The 17752-nt window shown below is 37.8% G+C and overlaps 1 protein-coding gene and 1 long non-coding RNA gene across 2 annotated transcripts in view; one reads left to right on the top strand and one right to left on the bottom strand.

Moving 5' to 3' along the window:
• The window catches only part of LOC106080808 (ets DNA-binding protein pokkuri), an 80761-nt gene that overhangs the window by 13302 nt on the left and 49707 nt on the right, over positions 1-17752 (top strand). The gene's annotated exons all lie outside the window — the stretch shown is intronic.
• On the bottom strand, positions 3437-4504 carry LOC106080810 (uncharacterized). The gene is made up of 2 exons (XR_001220269.2): positions 3689-4504; positions 3437-3615 (listed from the first exon to the last, which is right to left on the bottom strand). It is a non-coding gene; the product is annotated as an uncharacterized LOC106080810 (long non-coding RNA).

The following is a 17752-nucleotide window of genomic DNA, read 5'->3' as shown; positions in this document are numbered from 1 at the left end:
TATATGCCGATTTGGACCGTACTTGGCACGGTTGTTAGAAGTAATAACAGTGCAAAATTCAATCAATTCGAATAACAATTGCGGATAAGGGATCCAAGTCAAATCGAAGGACCATCCAAATATGAACCGATTTGGCCCATTTCAATCCCCAACGACCTACACAAATAAGAAGTAATTGCGGGTATGGGTATTCATTCGACCGCTTTCATAATTTCCACAGACAGACGGATATGGGTGTCGAATTTGAATGTCAAGACGATCAAAAATGTATAGGGTTTTCGAATAAGAGTTTTTACTTTGGTATTAAAAAAAAAAACATTTTTTTTTTAATAAATGATGGTATGATTATTTCATAATAAAGAGGAAGGTATGCCGTTAATGAAAAAGAACATCAGCCAAATGGCCACGACGATTACGCTAATAGGGCGATGTCGGGTGCTTAAATTACACCTCTCGCTCGAAAAGCCTTTGTATGGGGTCGGAAGTCAATATTTCGAAATTTCGAACCCCATCCTATGGTGGAGGGTATACAAACGTACTTTAGCGAAGGCATGAAGAGGGTGGTGGAAGAGAATGAAGAGGGGTGAAGTCGATAGAACTCTATTTGACTATGAAATCGGAGTTGTTCTTTTTTATTCCCACCACCGAGGGTGGTCCGTTTGCAACACATTGAAATAACCATTACACGTTCTCACCCGCACCCAAACATTTGCTTGATCCGGTTCAAAAATTATATAATTTTTAGCAATTTTTGTGACGGTCCGGAGTCTTGTTGGAACGTCCACGATCTATGACCGAAATGTTTGCCAACGGCTCCAAAGCAGCTTCCAAAAACTTAGAGAACGGCCACTTGAGATGAAAAATTACATCGGGAAATTGCTCATTTGGGAAATTTTTTTCTTCAAAGAACACTATGTTCGGAAATTCAACACGCAGCAACTCTTTTGTTCTTTCGAGTCAAACTGTTTTTTTATTTGGTGTAGATCTTGTGCTTTTTGGAAGTTAAAAGGCTTTTCCTTGAGCTCGTTTTCTAATATATGTTCATACTTTCATGAAATATTTTCAGGTCTTTAGCCATTTGATTGCCACTATGACGTGAATTTCGTTAAATTGTCCAGATTTTTGGATCACCACTGTGACGCACTGTGGAATAGAATCAAAAAAAAAAAACTTTAAATCGTGCACGATTTAAGTTCGGCCGGGCCGAATCTTAAATATCCATTTGTCAAGTACTTTGTCCGGTAACTCTTTATAGACAAACGAAATATAATGGTTAAGAATTGCTGTGTTATTGGAGCTTTATCAGGATATGAACCGATTCCGGATTGAATGTTGGAGACCATAGTAGATGCCATTGTGCAAAATTTCAACCAAATCGCATAAGAATTGCGGCATATTGGGGCTCAAGAAGTAAAATCAGGAGATCGGTTTATAGACCGATTCAGACCATATTTGGAACATATGTTACAGGTCATAGAAAAAGTCTGCCAAATCGGATAGGAATGACGTCATCCAGAGGCTCAAGAAGTCTAATCCGGAGATCGGTTTATATGAGAGCTACATCACGTTCTATACCCATTCGAACCATACTTGGTACGTATTTGAGAAGTCATGGAGAAAGTCACTGCGCAAAATTGTAGCCAAATCGGATAAGAATTACGCCCTATAGAGGTTCAAGAAGTAAAATTGGGAGATCGGTGTATGTGGGAGCTATATCAGATTATGGAGGCCACCGTAGCGCAGAGGTTAGCATGTCCGCCTATGACGCTGAACGCCTGGGTTCGAATCCTGGGGAGACCATCAGAAAAAATTTTCACCGGTGGTTTTCCCCTCCTAATGCTGGCAACATTTTTGAGGTACTATGCCATGTAAAACTTCTCTCCAAAGAGGTGTCGCACTGCGGCTCGCCGTTCGGACTCGGCTATAAAAAGGAGGCCCCTTATCATTGAGCTTAAACTTGAATCGAACTGCACTCATTGATATGTGAGAAGTTTGCCCTGGAATGTTTGGAATGTTCATGGGCAAAATTTGCATATCAGATTATGGACCGATTCAAAAATTGCGGTCTCTAGAGGCTCAAGAAGAAGTACCATCGGGAGATCGGTTTATATGGGAGCTATATATAAGTATTGACCGATATGACCCATTTACAATTTAACCGACTTCCACTAATGAAAGTATTTGTGCAAAATTTCATGTACCTAGCTTTACTCCTTCGAATGTTGGCGTGCTTTCCACAGATGGAAGGACATGCCTAGAATATATATACTTTATGGGGCCTTAGACCAATATTTCGATATGTAACAAACAGAATGACGAAGGTAGTATGGGGGTATATTAACTTCGTCATTCCGTTTGTAACACATCGCAATATTGATCTTCGATTCCCATGGTGCAGGGTATAAAAATATGCCATTTGAGAACGGATAGATATAACTCTTTGAAATTTGAAATAGTTAAAGCTGAGATCCTCAGTGGTCCGGGTGTATCTTGGCAGGGCCCTAGAATTGGTCCCCTTGGCTTTTCCAAAAATTATTCGGGCTTCGAAATCTTGATTTGTGGTCGGATTTTCCATTTTCAAAAGATATACATTATCTCCACTGTTGAATTTTTGGACGACATTGGATCGTATTTGGCGATTTAAAATAGTATTTGCTCGACTTTCATTTTGATGGATGATTTGTATTAATGAGTAAATTTATAATGATTTTGCTGCAGTATGCGTCAGCATATAATAATTCAGTTAAAAGTGATACAGTTTGAAAGCCAAAAAATGTGAAAAGGTGGATTTTTGGATTTTCTTCATTTGTTAAGAGGATATATTGTAGATGTCTTTTAAGTGATGCTTGAACAAGATGTCAATTTAGGCGGTGCAATATGTATTTCAAAATAGCCAATTTTAAATTGAAAAATCCCCTCGAGTCTCAAAATGCAAAGCCCAGATCCCCCATCCGGTCTTATGTTTCTTACTTCATATGTCTTCTGAACACATGCAAAAAAATTTTTTGCACCAAACCTCCAAGGAAAATTTACTAAAAATGGGTATTTTAAGGATTTTTGTAAAAAAAAATCCGGCTGAACTTATATTTGGTTTTTTTAAAGACACTTTTGTCAACAAAATTTAAAAGAATTGTTAAGATATCTTTACTCGTTTTTTCTTAGAATCTTTTAATCGGTATTTTTTGTAATTTTGCTTGGTCACCTCAAACCATCTCAAATTATCTCTATCCGTTCTCAAATGGAATATATTTTACTAGTTTTTATTTTATTCCATACCACTGTGTGATGTTTGGCAACGCTTCAAGCATAATTGTAATGATTTATTTTGCGACACACAAACATTTTGTACACTTTATGATGTTTGTGTTCGCCAACAATAGCCGGTTGTTATTTTCCAGCCAAATATAACGCAATAATAGATTTTATCAAGAGAAAATTTTTCAATATTTCTTTAAAGCAGCTTCAAAAAAAGAACAGGCGCTTTGCATTTATTCAACATCGAAATTACTAAAGCTTATCGCCACCTGTAACAGTCTATGTGTCCGTCCATGCGATTGGCGGCATGGGAAAATACCGTTCGCTGCTTTACATACTGCCAATTCTAGCTGTGGTTTTCTGGTAACCAAATACAACAACAACAACAACAATGATTATAGCAATAATAAAAACAAGTACATCTTGTACATACATACGAATGTATATGCACATCTCTGGCTATCATCTGGAAAAAAGCCACTTCCTTAATACCCCAATCCCCGGCAAAGCCTCTTATCCCATACTTCAATTGCTGTCCCTATGTTTATGTGTGTGTATGGTGGCTGCTTTATTGATATTTCTGGGTTTTGTGGTTAATAATGTGAATAACAGCGAATGCAACTTCTGACAGCTAGCTGATGTACCCTACACCAGGAACATATGCCTGGGGATTGAGAAGAGGACCGTAGATATTTGCTGTATCTATGTGTGAGTGTGTATTAGTCACAATCCACACATTCTCCCATACTTTCTTGATTGCTTGAAGCTTCTGTGCCCCTCCCTCAAGTGCTACTACTGGCTGCCACTGTGGCGAGTGAGTGAATTTCTTCAATTTATCCAAGCATTGACTTGAGCCGCACTGCTAATCACCACACACTATACCACACCATATTAGACCCAGCAGAGCTCCGTATGCGGAAGCTAAACTAGTTTTCACTTGACTTGCTATGGCTGTGCTCCACTTACAACTGCCAAGTTAAAATGCATTCGTTACTGTGTCGCCGTAGTCGTCGACATCGACATCGTCATCGCCATCATCATCGTTGTTCGTTGGTTGTCGGCAAACAACGTCTTGTGCTGGTGATCGAGAGCTTCTGATTCTATCGCATTATCATAGCAAATGTGCATTGTTGCAGTCAGTCTGCGACTGGCGACTGCATCTCGCTAGCAGACGCTGCAAAGCAATACGGGCAATAGTGGTGGTGGTGGGGTAGTTGTTGGCTTCCAAGCAGCCGCCAGTCATCCATTATATCAGTCATTCGAGCAAATTAACAAAATGCATTTCCTCAATCTTCTAAAAGCACGAGTACAAATGTAAATAACACCCTATCAGCATGTTTCAGCTATCACAAGCTGTGGCTGCTGCTACTGCTGGTGTCCGTTCCATACCAAACAGGGCATGTAAATGCTAGCAGCGGAGATCACCCTCGGCCCCACGCTTTTCAGCTGACTTATTATTATTCAATCATAGGAAATTAATGAACGTTAGATCAGTAGTTCCCCCCATTGGGCAGGCAGGTAGTTATTGGTAGCACCTTTACGTATAATAATAAAAAAATAGTTGAAGTTGTTGCTTAGATACTATGAGGTTTTTTTAAGATGAAATTCTAAAAAACTAGGTCTTGGGAGAATGTGCTCAAGTCCAAAAAATTTAGAGCTCAATAAAGTGGTGCACTTAATTGAACTTCTAAAAAGACAAATAGCTAAAATTTTAAAACACTAGTATAGGGAGCCCTTTAACTTCAGTGGATGATTTGAACCGAGAACGCCAAACCCAGACCTGACCAATAACTCCTTGGATGAATTTTCCCACGCCACCGAATCGACCGTGTAATCGATTTCATATTAACCAATAGCACATTTCGACTTCTTAAGCTTTGAAGGGGCGCAATTCTTGAACGATTTAAGTGTAAACCGCCCTCATGCATATTTAACGGCAAATCAAAGTTTCCACTATTTTTAAGAAGTCTTACTACCACAACTGCTTTCATTTTGTCACTCGATGTTTCACCAATTCATTGAAATCAGCTGTTTTTAATTTAAGATAACAGCTGATTTTGATGATTTGATGGACGACTCAGGTGACAAAATGTTATCGGTTCTGGCAATTACAATTCCTCATTTGTGATCGATTCTTTAGCAGTTGACATAATAAAATCCTAGGGCGCGAATGTCCCATTATACCTCTTTTTAATATCTGAAAGGAGGATTAACTAAATAAATAAATTTCAGGAACGTAATCAGATAACATAAAATGTTTTAAATTTTGGACAATACTCGTCAATTTTCTCTTCGTTCACATTGACAATACTCCTATTTTTAGTCGGCATATTTTGATACTCCTAATGTTCATGGGGCCTTTCCACTTTGATTTTCTACAAGTGATGCACCTTCTCTAATTGAGCCATGATATGAAAGAAATAACACATTCTTTTACGAAAACGTGTTCGTTGGTAGGTGCGATTGAACCTTCAGCAGTCGGTAAGCCCTGATGTACTACTACTCGAATAATATAGCGTAAACTATTGTGGACGGTTCATTTTTGTCGGTGGATATGTACAGGACTTTAAGCCAATCCCTTTTTCATTTTGCTTCCTTGATCTAGTACCTTTACCCACAAAAAAACGCTCAAAAAAATTAAAAGTGCAATCTGTCATGAAAGATATATTTATAACATTCGAATAACTTTGCTAAGTGTGCTAAGTATGGTTGAAATCGGTTCATAACCTGATATATGGCAGCTATATATATACCGATTTTGGATCTTGACTTCTTGAGCCAATATAGGACGCAATTCTTATCCGATTTGGCTAAAATATTGCACGTGGTGTTTTGGTATGGTTCAAATCGGTTCATAATCGGATATAGCTGCCATATAAACCGATCATGGGTCTTGACTTCTTGAGCCACTAGAGGGCGCAATTCTTATCTGAATTGACTTAAAATTTAGCATGAAGTGTCTTATTACGACTTCCAACATCTGGGCTAAGTATGGTTCAAATCGATTCATAACCTGATATAGCTCCCATATGAACCGATCTCGGATCTTGACTTCTTGAGCCACTAGAGGGCGCAATTCTTATCCGATTTGCCTCAAATTTAGCATGAAGTGTCTTATTATGACTTCCAACAACTGTGCTAAGTATGGTTCAAATCGGTTCATAACCTGATGTAGCTGCCATATAAACCAATCTTGGATCTTGACTTCTTAAGCCTCTAGAGGGCCCAATTCTTAACCGATTTTGCTGAAATTTTGTACAACGGCTTCTCCCATAACCTTCAACATACGTGTTCAATTTTGTCTTAATCGATCTATGGCTTCATATAGCTCACACTTAGACCGATCTCCCGATTTTGCTTCTTGAGTCCCGAATCGGACTCTATGTTGATATAGCTCCTCCCCCGTCCTTATTCATTATTCTTTGTTTGCCTTAAAAGAGATATTGCGCAAAGAACTCGACAGATGCGACAATGGTGGAGGGTATATAAGATTCGGCCCGGCCGGACTTGGCACGCTCTTACTTGTTTTTTACTAGTTTTTTTCGAGCGTTGGAGCATTTTCCATGTCAAGCTGCGGATACGATACCAGACTTGAACCAATTAAGTGGAATAGAATAGAAAACGGTTAAGGATTTTGTGAGTACCAAAGGATTCCTGACAAAGATTTTTTCGGGGTTTCTTTTCGTATTTAGAGCGCACAACACACTTAGGTATATTTCCATAATGGCATAGGGCGAATTAGAATATGCACCCTCTTTTCAACCTAACCTAGAAATGTATTGCTGCTGGGTATTCACAATTTGGCCCAGTCGAATTTAAGAGGTGTTCGGTCGCCTTTCCAATCAAATTAAAATTTGTGGAAAATTTATGATAAAGATAACTTGGACAGATGTCCTTCATAAATAAAATTTCAATAAGCGGAAACAATTTGCAATACTATGCAAAGGTCGAAGGTCTATTCCTATGGTCGCTCTGCCCAAAACTTGCCTATGGTTCCCATCGTCATCGTAGAGTTTTCGTCATCAACATCTTGGCCATTATATCCTCATGAATTCATAGTAGTCGAGCCGTTGTTAGTCAGCAATCATTTGGAACAATATTTTGTTGCTGATGTCGGTTTCAATTGTAGTTTAGTCAGTCAGTCAGTCGTTGGCAATAGTGCTGCCCCAGCACCAGCAATGGTGGTGGTACCCACTAACCTGTTGTGTTGTGTGAATTGTGTTAACGTTTGTACGTACTACGTACATAAGTAAGTAACAACGTAACATGTTTCGAAATATAGGAAGTCTTGATTTGAGTTACGATGAAGCCACCAACAGCAACAATCCACTTCACTCCTCTCTCTCTCTCTCTTTCTTTCTCTCTGTAGCTCACTCTTTGTGGGCATGCATGCATGCATGCGAGTAGAGCTGGGCTTAGATCACTACCCCACTCACAGTCTTATCGCCATGTGCTTCAGACTGACATAGTGGCACCTTAGCTTTGTGCTAGGCCAGTATGAGAAGTCAAAGGAAAGAAAAACAAAAAAACGCTTGCATGCATAGCGCATGCGCAGCAACAGCGAAGAGCATTGGCGCTCATTTCTTTTCTTCTTCGTGTTTTATTTTTCCACCGTTTTACCGTGGGTTGCTTGGCATTTTCCTTTGGCGTAGCTCGAGTTCGTCCGTTTGTTCGTCCATCAGTCTAGCGTTACGTTTGAGCCCGTTTCTTCAAACGCTTAACGGTCTCCTCTTACGTATGCGCAAATGTTTTTTTTTGGGTTATTATCTAACGAATGCTGAGGACGTCTACGTTGACGCCGACCAACTGCAATGCCGTTGCTTTTTTGTTTATTTGGTGTTGGTTAGGGACCACAAGTGAAAAACCTTAACCGTTTTTCAAATGGTTGGTGCTTGGAGTTTTTGGTTTGTCGCAGCGATTTTTGAAAATCGACAAAAGCATGTTGGGCCCCCACCCGCCTTCGGAATGGTAAACAATTTGGCATACATTTGAGTGGCGTTATGTTGCATGTTCGAATGACAGGCTGGCTGACTAGCACACCACTTGTCCGTCTGCCTCCCAGTCTTTTGGGTTTTCCTGACTGAATGGCTGGCTGGAAGTTTTCTGTTTTCGGTTTTCTTCCACCGTCACTCAGTTAGTCAGTCAGTCCCGCAATTAGGTAACTTATTGAACGGTATATCGTTGTGGGTTTTGGGCTGCTGTTGATTTGTTTCTTTTTTGCTGGTGGTACCTTAACTGAATTTGGCTATGGGATGCATGAATGGAATGGAGGCCTGGTATCGCTAGGAAAGGGGCTCACGCTTGTCAGAAATATTAGCTCAGTTATGTGTGGATAAATGCTTGCTCGCTGGCTGTTTGTTGGTGGCAGCGACATTGCCTCGCTGCCGGTTTGCATGCCTGCCTGCCTGCCTGGCTGGGCTAAAATTTAAGGAAGGTGTATTTGATTGCGAATCGAGGAAGTTCACCTTAACTAAGATTCGTTGCTGACTTCTACCTGCTTTTGAGTGTTTGCTAGCATTTGGCACACATACGCCAAGCCAAGACTATGGCTTACCTGTAAAACATTTTCTACTTGTTGTTGTTGCTTGTGTTTTTCTCCTTTTGCTGCCACCAAGTGTGTGTTGTGCAATAGACCAACCAACCAAGCAAACCAATGGCCTAAAGTTAAACTCTGAGCGGAGACTATGACTATGCATTGTCGTTACAATGCCCAAAACGCCACAGCATTAGCACCACTTCAACAGCACTTCCTCATGGGAACTTAGTTTGGAAAATTCGTGGAAATTGAGAAAAAAACAACATAGAAACCGTTACACACCGGAAAAGTCACAACAGGACATCGTTTCCTAGAATCGAGATTAAATCCACTTACCACTCTCTTCACCTTTGCCATTGTTTTACTCTCAAGAGCCCATTGACAAGAAGTGGATTTTTGGGTTTCAATGAATGGCAAATGATTTGTGAAAGGTTGGACTAAGTGACAAATGCAAATACAACAGGAAATAAATGCATTTATTGCCTGGATTTAAGGATGAGCCCGAACAAGGCTGAAGAGCAACGAATTTTGTATATTCTTTTTTTAGGAAATTTGCTTAATTTAACAATGTTAGGATTTATGAATGGTTATTTTTTTTTTTTGGCAATGTCTTAAGGACATGGACCATCTTTGGGTATTCAGTTGAAAAAATTGTAATCCTTAAGGATTTTGTCTAAAACCATAAAGGGTTAAATATTTCTTTTGGAAAGCTTTTTCACTCGATACAATTAGCCTAGGGTTCAGGAGGAAACTTGTTCTCAGACTATTTTGGCTGCGCGCTGCTGACGTAGGAATGAAAAGAAAACAAATAAAAATGCGTTAAGTTCAGCGGGACCGATCTTTGGATACCCACCACCTTGGGTAGATATGTAAACCACCTTTTGTCATAATCCAGTGAAAAAATACACAATTTTTTGCCCCCATAGCAGCTTTATCGAAATATGATCCGATTTGGACCAAATTCGACACGGATATTGAGAGGTCTAATAAGTATAAGTCACGGTTCAATTTTCTAGAACAAAATTTTGTTTTTTTTGGTAGCCATATCCAAGTATAGACCGATCTGAACCATATAGAAACATATACGAAGCGGATGTCGAAAAGGCAAACATAAGTCACTGTGTCAAATTTCAGCGAAATCGTATTATGAATGTGCCTTTTCTGTGACCAAGACTTTAAATCGAGAGATCGGTCTATATGGCAGCTATATCCAAATATCGATAGATCTGAGCCAAATTGAAGAAGAATGTCGAAGGGCCCAACACAACTCAAGGTCCCAAATTTCGGCGACATCGGAAAATAAATGCGCTTTTTATGGGCCCAAAACCTTAAATCGAGAGATCGGTCTATATGGCAGCTATATCAAAATCTGGACCGATCTGAGCCAAATTAAAGAAGAAGAATATTGAAGGGCCTAACACAACTCACTGTTCCATATTTCGGCGAAAGCGGACAATAAATGCAACTTAGTTTGGAAAATTCGTGGAAATTGAGAAAAAAACAACATAGAAACCGTTACACACCGGAAAAGTCACAACAGGACATCGTTTCCTAGAATCGAGATTAAATCCACTTACCACTCTCTTCACCTTTGCCATTGTTTGACTCTCAAGAGCCCATTGACAAGAAGTGGATTTTTGGGTTTCAATGAATGGCAAATGATTTGTGAAAGGTTGGACTATGTGACAAATGCATGGATATGGATTAATGTTGCGAAGGAAGAGGAACAGGAAATAAATGCATTTATTGCCTGGATTTAAGGATGAGCCCGAACAAGGCTGAAGTGCAACGAATTTTGTATATTCTTTTTTTTAGGAAATTTGCTTAATTTAACAATGTTAGGATTTATGAATGGTTATTTTTTTTTTTGGCAATGTCTTAAGGACATGGACCATCTTTGGGTATTCAGTTGAAAAAATTGTAATCCTTAAGGATTTTGTCTAAAACCATAAAGGGTTAAATATTTCTTTTGGAAAGCTTTTTCACTCGTTACAATTAGCCTAGGGTTCAGGAGGAAACTTGTTCTCAGACTATTTTGGCTGCGCGCTGCTGACGTAGGAATGAAAAGAAAACAAATAAAAATGCGTTAAGTTCAGCGGGACCGATCTTTGGATACCCACCACCTTGGGTAGATATGTAAACCACCTTTTGTCATAATCCAGTGAAAAAATACATAATTTTTTGCCCCCATAGCAGCTTTATCGAAATATGGTCCGATTTGGACCAAATTCGACACGGATATTGAGAGGTCTATTAAGTATAAGTCACTGTTCAATTTTCTAGAACAAAATATTGGTCTTTTTGATAGCCATATCCAAGTATAGACCGATCTGATACATACAGGGTGGCTGATGAAAGCCGCTACCAAAAAAAAATGTAATAACTTTTTTTCTATTTAATAATAATAATTTAATAATTAATTTAATTAATTAATTAATTAATTTAATTAATAATAATTTAATAATTAATTTAATAATTTAATTTAACATGAATAAAAGAAAAATGTATTCCATACACCGAAAAAAAAATGTAGCAATATTCATCATTGTAGCAATATTCATCAGCCACCCTGTATATAAACATATACGAAACGGGTGTCGAAAAGTCAAACATAAGTCACTGTGTCAAATTTCAGCGAAATCGTATTATGAATGTGCCTTTTCTGTGACCAAGACTTTAAATCGAGAGATCGGTCTATATGGCAGCTATATCCAAATATCGATAGATCTGAGCCAAATTGAAGAAGAATGTCGAAGGGCCCAACACAACTCAAGGTCCCAAATTTCGGCGACATCGGAAAATAAATGCGCTTTTTATGGGCCCAAAACCTTAAATCGAGACATCGGTCTATATGGCAGCTATATCCAAATCTGGACCGATCTGAGCCAAATGAAAGAAGAAGAATATTGAAGGGCCTAACGCAACTCACTGTTCCATATTTCGGCGAAAGCGGACAATAAATGCACCTTTTATGAGCCCAAGACCTGAAATCGAGAGATCGGCCTATATGGCAGCTATATTCAAGTCTGGACCGATCTGTGCCATATTTCAGGAAGATGTCGAGGAACCGAACTTAACTCACCGTCCCAAATTTCGACTAAAACGGACAATAAATGCGCTTTTTATGTGCCCAAAACCTTAAATAGAGAGATCGGTTTATGTGGCAGCTATATCCAAATCGGACAATAAATGCGTCTTTTATGGGCCCAAGACCTTAAATCGAGAGATCGGTCTATATGACAGCTATATCCAAATCTGGACCGATTTAGGCAAAATTGAAGAAGAATTTCGAGGGGCCTAACACAACTCACTGTCCCAAATTTCAGCAAAATCGGCTAAAAAATGTGGCTTTTATGGGCATACGACTCTAAATCGGCGGATCGGTCTATATGGAGGCTATATCAAGATAAAGTCCTATATAGCCCATCTTCGAACCTTCATAACCTGCTAATGTACAAAAGAAGAATCTGTGAAAAGTTTCAGCTCAATATCTTTATTTTTAAAGCCTGTGGCATGATTTCAACAGACAAACGGACGGACATGGCTAGATCGTCTTAGTTTTTTACGCTGATCAAGAATATATATATACTTTATAGGTTCGAAAATGGATATTTCGATGTGTTGCAAACGGAATGACAAAATGAATATACCCCCATCCTTCGGTGGTGGGTATAAAATTAAAAATGGGTCTTTAGAGCGTTCGCTTCTTTAGGCTTACGCACTCACACTCTCTGTCAAATGAGAGCGATACAAGAGATAAACAAAGATAACGAATCATCTTTTCGTGTAACAAAGATTATTTTGCTGTAAACCAATTGTTATTAGCTTTAAAAAATGTTTTTCCTTTTTACCGTAAACAAAGTGACTTGTGAAAAAGTGAAAATTCAATCTTCATCGGTGGAGGAAAATGTTATACAGTTGCTATAAAAATAGTACGTCCACAATAAAACAGATTTGTTAGCTGAAACGATTTTTCAAACGTTTCATTTATTAGAGTGTGAGTTCGTTAACCCCTGCTTTGGGTTTGGAAGATTGGACTCGAAAAAGCTAATACTAGGTGGCAAAAATAAAAATTGTCTTATGCGCCTACGACATTTTGATTGAACTTTTCTTGTGTAAAACATTCCAACGATTTCAAAAATGGTATCCACAAAACTGTCAGATTTTTAGTTTAGGAGACATGGCCGTTCAAAGTCGATCAATTTTCGATTTTCAAAAAAAAAAAATTTTTTAAGGGTTTGTCATTTCTTATTTTTCCATTGAGTTATTCTTAATAAGTGTGGAATTATCAAAAACAAAAAAAATAAATAATGATTTCTTTGAGCTTCTCCAGATAAGTCGCTATTTAAAAAGTACACATTTCTCATTATTTTTCATCTTTGATGGAAAATTATACAAATAAACCCTTTTATAACCTCGCCATATTTTCAAAAAACGTTCATTGAATGTCCCTAAACAAAAATTGATAAAGATTGTCGTTTTCTACTTAATGTTATACGCTTCATAACTTAAAATTTCCGGAAAAATACTAAACTACGAACTATGATAAAAAGTTTTTTTTTTATTTTTATAGGCTAAACACTAATCTATCATATAATGTTTCATTCAATTGTATTATTCGGTTCAAAAGATATGATTTTTGTCGCGGTTTCATTGTGCGTCGTCTATTTACTAAATAATCAAAAAAGGCCGCCAGTATTTATTTAAGAAATGACCAACTGTAAAAAAATTTTGTACCCAACACCATGGGATGGGGGTATACAAATCTCGTCGCAACATCTCGTAATATCAACCTATGGCCCCAAAAGTATGTATATTCAAGATCGCCTTGACATTCTTAGTCGATCTAGCCATGTCCATTGGTAAGTCTTTTGTAATCAGGATAGCAATCGAACTAATGAAACTATCCGATACTTAATTTTGACGTAGGTCGTAGGAGTTTACATATAAATTTGGATGTTATTCCCATACAAAATGGTCCTTAGATTTGATTTCATGAACCCCTAGAAGCTTTAATTTTTATCCGATTTGCTATGCAAAGTGCGTTTATGCCCTTCAACACCAAATGCCGGCCGATAGTTAAATGAATATATATCGACCCCGTATAAATCGATCGTTCAACCGATCATTGACTTCTTGAGCCGAAAGACGTCTCTATTTTTATCTGGTATATAAAATATATAACATACATGTATTTATATATTTATTAAATATATTACTTGAAGTACACTTATGTTCTTGAACCCTCTCACCAATTGCCACCCAGATAGGTACATTATTAAATCAGAATCTGAGAAAACTTCTCAGATACTGTGACTGTCGAGGAATGCGTTGTACGAAGTTTTGGGAACTTTAGTCAATAAATGCGCTTGCAGTGACTCTAGGAGTGAAAATCGGGCTATATCTAAATCTTAACCGATTTCTATGAAATTCAATAGTAATGTCGAGAGTTAGGAGGAAATCCTCCCTGCCAAATTTCAAGAGAATCGGTTAACAAATGACCTTTTTATTGCATTATTACTGAAAATCGGACGAACATATATATGGAAGCTATATCCAAATCTGAACCGATTTTTTTCAATTTCAATAGGCTTCGTCTCCGAAAAACATGCCTGTACCAAATTTGAAGATGATCGGATGAAAACTGCGACCTGTACTTTGTACACAAATTAACATGGACAGACAGACAGAGTCTATCGGTATACATATCAACGGGTCTATATCTCTTCCTTTTGGGTGTTACAAACAAATTCACTAAGTTATAATACCACAGTAGTGGTGTAGGGTATAATTATTAACAAATGGTCACATTATATAAAAAAAGTAAAAGCGTGCTTAGTTCGGCCGGGCCGAAACTTATATACCCTTTACCATGGATCGAATTTTTCATAATAAACACCAGTCATAGAAAAACAAAATGTCAGGAAAATCGAGTTATAATTGCGCCCTCCAGAGGCTTAAAAAGTCAAATTGGAAGGTCAGTTTATATGGCGGCAATATTAGGTGGACCATACTTGTAACAGTTGTTGGAAGTCATATCAAAACTACTTATGCAAAATTTCAACCATATTGGATAAGAATTGCGCCCTCCAGAAGACCAAGAAGTCTAATCGGGAGATCGGTTTAAATGGCGGCTATATCAGGATATGGACTAATTTAGACCATACTTGACACAGTTGTTGGAAGTCAAAATAAAACACTTCATGCAAAATTTCGGCCAAATCGGATAAGAATTGCGCCCTCTAGAAGCTCAGGAAGTCAAGACCCGAGATCGGTTTATATGGCAGCTATATCAGGTTATAGACCGATTTGAACCATATTTAGCACAGTTGTTGGAAGTCATAACGAAAAACGTCATGCTAAATTTCAGCCGTGTGGGATAGTAATTGCGCCCTCTAGAGGCTCAAGAAGTCTAATCGGGAGATCGGTTTATATGATGATGATGGTTTGATTTAGACTATACTTGAACACTCCACGTACGTCCACAAAATGTGGTAGTCCCCATATAAGACAATCTCAAGATTTGGCTTCTGGAGCCCCCGAGAAGTCTTAACCTTTGTACTATCTGGCGGAAATTTCGTAATTGAAGTATACTTCACTTGGTGGCGTATCGCAGAACGTTTAACTAGCCGAACTCATCAGGTTCATTTACAATCCTTTCTACCTATTTGAGGGAACATATTAAACAATTACAGTCCAGAAGATTTGCCATATAAATACTAAAAGCCTTATACCAAATACCACGACTAGAAATTTTACTATGGGCCATTAAATTGTTGTTATTAGTTTATACCAAAATTTTGTAATCGCAAATTAATTTATTGATACCAACACTTGAGATATGAGACCAGCTCTTTCCGGCTGTTGTCATAAGCGCTATAAAAGTGCTAATATAGAACTGAAAACTGTAGATAAGCGTTAAGCCAAATGCACAAAAGACTTGAATAACACCCAAAGGAAAGTGAAAAAGCTTTGGCATAATTAAGAAAAAATAGTTTATCAAAATGATTAAAATATTTCCAAATTTTAAAGGCTTTATTAACTAAACTTAATGTAGATTTGAAATTGGTTTATTTGACAGATTTCTTCTATAGAACTGTCAAATAAACCAATTTTAAGGCTTCAGATATATCCTATTTCTTTGCTTGATTTGTTATCGATAGATCCTGTTTATCGAATGCATCGAGTATCAAGTGTATTGGCAAACGATTGGCGGAAATTTCGATTATTAACATGTTAAGACAAAATATTCTCAAATATTTACCCAGGTATTCACAAAACTTTAAGTACATTTAAAATAGGTTTATTTGACAGATTTCCCTTATATAAGTGTCAAATAAACCCATTTTAATATTTCATTAAGTTTTAAGAATATGACAGTTTATATTTAAATAGGTATTTATGCCATGCTTTGTTATCCCGTATATCGAGTATCAAGTGTATATTAGCAAACAATTTACGGAAATGTCGATTGTTAACTTAAAATATATTGATTTTATTATTTCTTCTCTTTTCCTGCTGGAACACCACCAACACCATCACCACTAATGTTATCTAAATACATTGCTGGCGCTGTGTGCTTCAATCTAATCAAACTGTTTAGAACTAATACCAATACTAGGCGACCGCAATGTTTTTTCAAGTGGCAAAGTTCCCATCAACCAATGTTTTGTTTCTTTTTTTATATTCTTTTTTGGCCATTTCTTTCAATATGATGAATATGTTGGTAACCAAATATTAAAAGAAAATTGCGCTCTTTCATTAAAATTAAAGAAAAAATTGAGGTCAGTACGTTGAAGTTTTATTGTTGGGATTTAGGGTTTTCCGGAGGCCACCGTAGCGCAGAGGTTAGCATGTCCGCATATGACGCAGAACGCAAGGGTTCAATTCCCGTCGTGCACATCAACAAATTTTCCAGCGGTGGTTATCCTCTTACTAATGACTCTGTCATGTTCAAACTTCTCCACCAAGTAAGTGATCGCTATGCGGCGCCTTATTCGGACTCGGCATAAAAAAGGAGGCTTGAGCTGAAACTGTCATCGGACTGCACTCATTGATTTGAGAGAAGTATCCCTGTTCCTTAATGGAATGTTCATGGGCAATTTAGTTAATAGGAAATCTTAAAATCAACAAAGTTCAAAAAAAGAAATTTATAGACCATACATTTATAGGCCACCGTAGCGCAGAAATTAGCATGTCCGCCTAAGACGCTGACGCCTGGGTTCGAATCCTAGCGAGACCATTAGAAAAAATTTTCATCGGTGGTTTTCCCCTCCTAATGCACGGCGGCACGTCGTTCGGATTCGGCTGTAAAAAGGAGGTCCCTAATCATTGAGCTTAAAACTTGAATCGGACTGCACTCATTGATATGTGAGAAGTTTGCCCCTGTTCCTTAGTAGAAAGTTTATGTGCAAAATTTGCATATGCAGTTTGTGTATTTTACCCTTTTTGCTATGTTGAGTTTTTTTTTTTTAAACGAAATCACAATTTTGCTAATGTTTTTGTCCCCGTGCAGTATTACAAAGAGTGATTTTTTAAAAGCTATAGGAAAGGTTTTCAAAAAAAAAAAAAACATATAAAATTCAGAAAAATCCATGAAATGTTTAATTTGAATGATAGTACGGTCCATTTAATGTTTGAAGATTATTTCATTCAAATGTTCATTCGTGATTGTGCCTCAGATGGTCCAATTTTGACATTAAATTGCACGCCGGCAAATTTACCGGACCGAACGTGAAATAAAATGTTCACCGAATTCGCCTCTCATTAAGTCCATTGTTACGCGAGCTGTGTGGCATGTTGTACCGTCTTGTTGAAACCACATGTCATGCAAGTCAAGTTTTGGGCAAAAAAAGGTGGATATTATCTCACGGTAGCTGTCCCCATTAACAGTTACGCTACGATTCGAATCATCTTTGAAGAAGTACGGCCCAATGATGCCACCAGCCCATAAACCGCACC

The sequence above is a fragment of the Stomoxys calcitrans genome, chromosome 3 (assembly GCF_963082655.1).
Source record: "Stomoxys calcitrans chromosome 3, idStoCalc2.1, whole genome shotgun sequence".
NCBI classification, from domain to species: Eukaryota; Metazoa; Arthropoda; class Insecta; order Diptera; family Muscidae; genus Stomoxys; species Stomoxys calcitrans.
This window is presented reverse-complemented; position numbering and strand designations above follow the sequence as displayed.